Raw genomic sequence first — 7,613 nt, forward strand, 5'->3', positions numbered from 1 at the left:
TAAATGGATATTATGACAGGGATAAAATTCAAAGCTATTTCCCCTTTTATTTAATGGTCAGTTCGTTCATCAAGTATGAGAAAAGAAGATGGGGCAAAGGGCGTGGATAGGTTGTAACGTTATTTTGGCCCGCTACAAGTTACACTTTTTTTACAGTACATGATAATTTAGTGTAAGATCCAATTGATCAATTCCTATGACTGAAGGACGTACGGACATTACCAATGTATAGTATAGAGTAGCTGTACTACTAAAACATTGTATAATGTAAATCAACTAATCAATATGTTTTTTTGTTTACAAATTTTAATTTAACATTGTTTTTTTTTATATATATAATCAGCTTAGAGTACCTAATAAAAATGATGTCATAAAATACAAATGACCAATGATAGGCCAGTATACATAGTAATTGACCAACGGTAAAATGTATACTGGCCTAACATTGGTCATTTGTATTGTATGACTACATTATTCTCTTTTTTATAAGCACAGCTTCTGTATAACTCAAGTCTGCCTGTACGTCTTTTTGTCCGATTTACTAGTTTTTTTGACAACTTTTGGACAACACAGATTTGTTGATTTATTAATCTACGTATAGAAGTCATATTCAGTGATTTATATACAATATTTCGGTATAAATGCATGTAATAAATTGTTTTATTAGCTAAAAATTACTGCGCTATTTATAGACAATATTGTCCTTTTTTGAAATCTTCAGGGAGGAGGGGACATTGGACGGTAAATTACACTGGTATTCAAAGTTTTATAACAAAAAAATGGTTACTTAATATTTGAATTGAATTTTGATCTGTTGGTTCCAATAACTCATATCTACAGATGTAATAATTTTGTTTATCTTTAATGGGAATGTATATCAATTTATCGTCCATTGGCTTTTCCCTTAAGATCCCTTTTAATTCTAAAGATCTTTATTTCTTGCCTTTTTGTTTATAACTGTATTACTTAAAATCTAAAGGGAGGGGGTGGGGGAAATAAAAATATTGTAGATCTGCTATAATAAATATTTTAATTATATATATTTTGTATTCAACAATTATGTATTTAATTTAAATTAAAAATGTATATTAATTAAGAGATTTGGTCAAAATTGTTTGTTGTCGATTTCAGTAATTACCTAAAATTATTTTGTTTTACAACATCTTTGATAAAATCTTCGCTATTATTTAACCTAATTGTTTTTGTCATACTCACAATCGCATTATAGCCAGGGAGTAAGGGAGGGGACATTGGACTGTAATTTACATTGGTGCCCAAAGTTTTAAATATTTTATTTACAGTATCCAACCTTTTCAATCGTATTCTTCACAAAGGGTAATTTTGTTTATCTCATTGGAGATTTTTATCAATATATTGTCCAGTGTCTTATCCCTTTAGATCCCTGCAAAATCAGATATTTAAAAAATAAAATCATATTGCATTTAAAATAGTCTTTCTGTAAATAAAATCATTTAATAAAAGATTTTTTTTGTAGCGAAGTTACTCTATAATTTACTTAGTCTGTCCGTCCGTCCGTAACAATATAGTTTAAAGGAGCCCGCAAGAAATAACACGCTTTAACTGTTAAAAGACTGCCACAATTTATTTTTTTCTTCAAAATTTTCATTGTAGATAAAATGTCATTTTAAAATCAAACTTTTTTGTTATTACAGCAGAAGGCTTCAAATTTGGGGTATTGGATCTACTTGTGGCAGTCTTTCAGCAATTAAAACCTGGCATTTCTTGCAGGGTTCCTTTAAGGAAGGTGGTTATTATAAAAAAAATATGTGAGGTTTCGTGATTCTTGATTCTAATAAATGCTCTTTAAATCTTCTTATCTGTCTTCACATCCATGATTTTTTTGTGCTTCGCTACTTATGGATGTTGCCATCCTCGTTTTATAAGCGCAGCTACTCTAGAAATATTGTAATTGATTGTCCGTATCTACATGTCTGTGTGTATGTCTGACGTCCCCTGTGTGTTGCTAACAAAAGATTTCACTACGCTTTCACAGAAAGTACCCTGTTAACCCCCTTTAAATTTGTTTAAAACAAATTGAAAATGGCTGGTAGTTATTCGTTTGTTTATTGCTATAGGTAATGATTGATGGCCTCTATGGGGCTTGTTGCTTTGGGTTCTAGACCTCTCAGTGCACCTTGAAAGGATCTTGGACAAAGTAGCTTCGGACAAAGTAGCTTCGGACAAAGTAGCTTCAGACAAAGTAGCTTCAGGACAAAGTAGCTTCAGGGCATTTACTTAAGAAAAGTAGCTTCTTAAGAAAAATAGTCTCCAATAGTAATAAAAGTCATGGCCACAGCGCTCGGCCCCTTGGCCTGCCTAGCTGCGGGCGCTCGGCCCCCTAGCCTATAGCCTAACCTAACCTATGTTAGCCTCAGAACATTTATTTAAGAAAAATTTAATCAACTGATAATACATAGGTGGCTTAGAATTTAGTGGATTTTGCAAAAAGTTGTTGATAGATTTTTACAATTTTTAATAATGTTTTTACAAGTTTTTGGTTAGGTTAGGATAGGTTATAGGCTAGGGGGCCGAGCGCCCGCAGCTAGGCAGGCCAGGGGGCCGAGTGCTGCGACCATGACCTTTATTAACAGTGGAGGCTGCTTTCCTTAGGAGGCTACTTTGTCCGGACGCTACTTTGTCCTGAAGCTACTTTGTCCTGAAGCTACTTTGTCCTGAAGCTACTTTGTCCTGAAGCTACTTTGTCATAAGCTACTTTGTCCGAAGCTAGTTTGTCCGAAGGCGTTTCCTAATTTCGGTGTAAAGTATCCGTTGATGTCACGCGCTCGACATACAGTTTTTAACGTCTCTAGTATGACACGGTGTTGTGAAGACTCGAACACGACACCTACCTGACAGCAAGCCGACACGTCATCAATTAGAGAAATGCCGCGGGTTTTTTAAGATCATGTTAGGTTTAATTATTAAAAAAATATAGGGGGGGGGGGAGTGTATCCCCTTTACATTAAAGCTTTGTATAGAGGAAGGGTACCTCTAATCCCCCCATATAAAAAAATATTTTGTAAAAAAAAAATTATAATATAAATTAACATGAACATATAAGTAACATGATGTCTGGGTGTATGACATATTTTTGTATATCTGCTTAAAATTTCTATCGATTATCATGGCAGCGTTTATGCTATTTGGTGGGTTGTGTGACCGCCATTAGATGAAATAAACATGCAAAAATTAGAATAGCCCCGCTAATAAAAAACAAACGTTTGTTTCTTGCAAAATCTTTCAGGGATTATCAGGGATATGAAAATGGACGATAAATTGATATAAATGCCTAATGATCTGTGTCCAATTTCACAGAGAGAAAGAGGGGGACAATGGGCTGTTTATTACACTAGTTCCAAAAATTTTATAATAGCGTTTTATTATTCGTCAACAACTTTGGGGACTTCAGTGAATTTTGATTGGTTGTTTCATTAAGTTGAGTGTTCAAACCATATACATATGCATTATCCAATGGATATAAATGGTCTGCAAGAAATCCCTGTCAAGCATGGCTTTGCAACTGATTAATATCCGCTGGATTAGAACAGGTTCTTAGCCACACTGAAACCATGTATCTTAAAATATTATCAAAAATTTTGTTAGAAATAAATCATAATATTAATACTAGTTTTGTTAGCCCCGAGAGACCGAAGGCCCGGGCTTTAAACATGGGATTTTTCATATTACTATCTACGAAGGTTGTCTATAATACGATACGATAAATAACTATTTTTAATTTGGAGTGATAAAAGTCGATAGAGCAATTCTAGTGACGCAACCCAATCTTTCCCACTTTTGTATTACTTTTGTAGGAACACGATTCCAGTGACGTCATATTTTTCTTTCCCCAAAAAGGGAAGGGGGGCAGTGGCGTGCGAACCGAAGGGGGCATTTGGGGCAATCGCCCCCCCCTAGCGACCAAAACGCCCCCCTCTGCCCCCCCCCCTAGCAACCGCCCCCCCTGCCCCCCCCTAAATGTTAAAAAATGCCCCATTTTGCCCCCCCCTGGTCAACAAAAATGCCCCTTTTTGCCCCCTACCCTACAAAAAGCAAAACTATCCCAGTTTCCAAAAAAAAGATCAAGAAATACTCAACAAACAAAAAATTTTGGCGCTTCGCGCCAACCAGACAGTTAGGTTATAACCTTTTTTCACTGAACATAACAAACCAGGTTATAGGAAGTATTTTATTTTGTATAATATAAACTTTTTACCAAAGAAATTTTGTACATCCCCAATGATGATACAAAAAATTACCCCTTATATAGATTACAATTATTAGATGAAATGTATGGAAACTCGACTTAATTAACCAACCAATCAAAATTCCATTAAAGTCCCCAAAGTTGTTGAGCCAACAAATAAGAAATCTTTATATGAAATATTGGGGACAAGTGTAATAAATAGCCCAAAAACCCCTCCCTCCCTGCATATTTGAAGAAAAAAATTTGCGCTTCGCGCCCTTCCAAATGGTTTCTGCTATGAAATATTGGGGACAAGTGTAATAAATAGCCCAAAAACCCCTCCCTCCCTGCATATTTGAAGAAAAAAATTTGCGCTTCGCGCCCTTCCAAATGGTTTCTGCTATGAAATATTGGGGACAAGTGTAATAAATAGCCCAAAAACCCCTCCCTCCCTGCATATTTGAAGAAAAAAATTTGCGCTTCGCGCCCTTCCAAATGGTTTCTGCTATGAAATATTGGGGACAAGTGTAATAAATAGCCCAAAAACCCCTCCCTCCCTGCATATTTGAAGAAAAAAATTTGCGCTTCGCGCCCTTCCAAATGGTTTCTGCTATGAAATATTGGGGACTAGTGTAATAAATAGCCTAAAAACCCTTCCCTCCCTGCATATTTGAAGAAAAAAATTTGCGCTTCGCGCCCTTCCAAATGGTTTCTGCTATGAAATATTGGGGACTAGTGTAATAAATAGCCTAAAAACCCTTCCCTCCCTGCATATTTGAAGAAAAAAATTTGCGCTTCGCTAGTACAATGTTATAAGCAAAGCCTCTCTATAATCAAGTCAAAAAAATGTAAGTATGCCCAACCGTTTCAGAGCTTCGCTTTTATAGATGTTGTCATCCTTGCTTAGTAGCGAAGCTACTCTATTATTCACTTTATCTAACCGTTTGTCGCTCAGAAATGCTATGGCTTAAATGTAAATTCCGTGGCTGCTATTTGAGATAGCCAGCTGATAGATACCCTGTACCAATGAACAACCAGTATATCCTTATACTAAAGTAACAGGATGTTTGTCTGTCTGTGTGTCTGTCTGTGTGTCTGTCTGTGTGTACCGAAGGATCTCGCTAACCGCTGAACCGATCGGGTTCTCCTCAACAGGGTAGCTTCTCATAAGTCCCGGGAAGGTTTATAACTATTTTGGGGGAGGGTACCACCACCCTCCCAAGAGAAATGACAAAAAAATCAAAACAATTTTAAATTTAGGGGAGACTTCAACGTCAAATAAGGTGGTATCGTACATAAAAAAATAACTTTAACAAACAACAACATTTAAAGTGCCACTAGAGGCCTCTAGGGGCGTAGCCGCTAGTAATTTATATAGTCCGTCGGTCTATTAGTCATGCTTTAACAGCTCTTTAAGTTACTTGATTAGTATATCCGGCCATTAGTTATTTTATGCTTCGCTACTTATGGATGTTGTCATCCTTATTTATTACGTGGCTGTGTTGTTGAAAAATGATGAAATTATTTTGAGATTGCAACATGAATTTTAAAAAGTGAAGCTTTTTAAAATAGTAATAGTGTGTTTATTCACGCGTCTATTTACCTGCTAAAAGGCAGTTCGACCCAGGGAGTAAGGGAGGGGACAATGGGCAATTAATTCAATATAAGAGTTATCAAAGAAAGGGCATGAAATCCAGTTTAATCCAATAAATTTGTAGGAAATTATAAAGGGATTGTTAATTGAATAATAGATTTCCATAGCGTCATGTAAAGTGAAATCACAACTTGTTTTTGATGAAATATATTGAGGTTTTTTGGTGTGATTTTTATATTAAAAGATTATTGGACCCGGCCAGCTCCTAGCAAGAATATGACTGCCCCTTTTTATTCTGTTTATTTCCCTTGCCCCTTTACCCCACCTCCCTTCTCCCCGTCTGCTACATTCCAAACTAACACAACGAGTGTTTATTTCCCTTCCCCCCACTTCCCTTATCCCGTCTCCCCGTCTGCAATATTCAAAACATACATAACGAGTAGCGGCATTCTATGCGCTAGTCCCCAAACTCAGTCAGAAACTGCTAAATTTTTGCACATTCCCTTTAAGCCAGTCCCCAAAGTCTGAGACTCCTAAAAATTGAATATTCGATCCATTGTCCCCTCCCTTACTCCCTGAGTTCGACCGCTATGGATGTTTTATTAGTTATGCTCCAAAATAATGACAAGTTTCAGCCTTCTATCTTAAATAGCAGTCTAGAAAATCACATTTTCAAATAGCGTCAATTACTGACAGAAAGACGGATGGACAAACCGACAAATTAAATCAGCCCAAAAAACCTTAACCGATAAAGAATTTAAATAAAAAAATGTTATTCATAGAATAGATCTATAACTTTATTATTCATAGCTTTTAATAATAAATCAAAATTTCCATCCGTTTGATTTTCTTTGAAGTTAAGAAACATTTTATCTAATGATTATTTAGGTCATAATATTGCTTTCTTAAGAAACTAAAATCAAGTTCTGTGACGTCATTAGACATTCATTATTCACACACACAAATACAAACACAGATTCACAGACAAACACACACACACAAACAAAAGCCGCGCCGAGGTGTAATTATGAATCTATATTTTTTTTTGTAAAGGGACTGCAACCAAAAAGCAACAAAAAAACCATTTTTTTTATCCCTGTCAACAAAAGCTATAAAAAATAATCCTTATATAAAAGCAACATGAACTCTGTGTCTGTCTGTATTGAAAAGATCTCGCTAACCGCTGAACCGACATGGTTTTCCTTTACAGTGTGATTTCCCATAGGTCATGGGAAGGTTTATAACTGTTTTGGGGGAAGGTACAAAAAATCCTAAATTTTTCAATCCTTATGAAACTAAAGTGAAACAACGGAGGGGGGGGGGGGGGGCGGGGGGGCTCTAATTTAATTCCACACCAACTCAAGTGCCCCTAGAGGTCTCTAGGGACGTAGCCGCTAGTAAAGTTGTAATGTAATAAACAAAGCTTTGCAAAATGAGGGGGGTGGTCATATTACCCCCCTCTCTTCACCACCCTAGGTTTCAAATCCCGTATATCCTTTTAAACCCCTCCTTGCGCAAGGGTCAACACTCATGATACAACCCCCTAATACAGCCAATGGGGTAATTCAAGAAAAAAATTACACAACTCTGAAATAGGGACCTCGCGACTAAAGCTTTTGCCCCCCCCCCCCCTCTTTAGTTTTAAGCATTCCACTGGCATAACCCAGTGCACGCCACTGTTTTCTATAAAAATAAATGTTTAAAAATGAAAATAGCTGTCTCTTTTGTAGCCAAAGCGCATCCCGGATTTTTCTAGCATATTTTATACACAGAGAGAATGAGAGAGAGAGAGAGACTAACGGTCACATAAAGAGG

Source organism: Acartia tonsa, chromosome 14, assembly GCF_053477335.1.
Source record: "Acartia tonsa isolate MP-2025a chromosome 14, ASM5347733v1, whole genome shotgun sequence".
NCBI lineage: Eukaryota > Metazoa > Arthropoda > Copepoda > Calanoida > Acartiidae > Acartia > Acartia tonsa.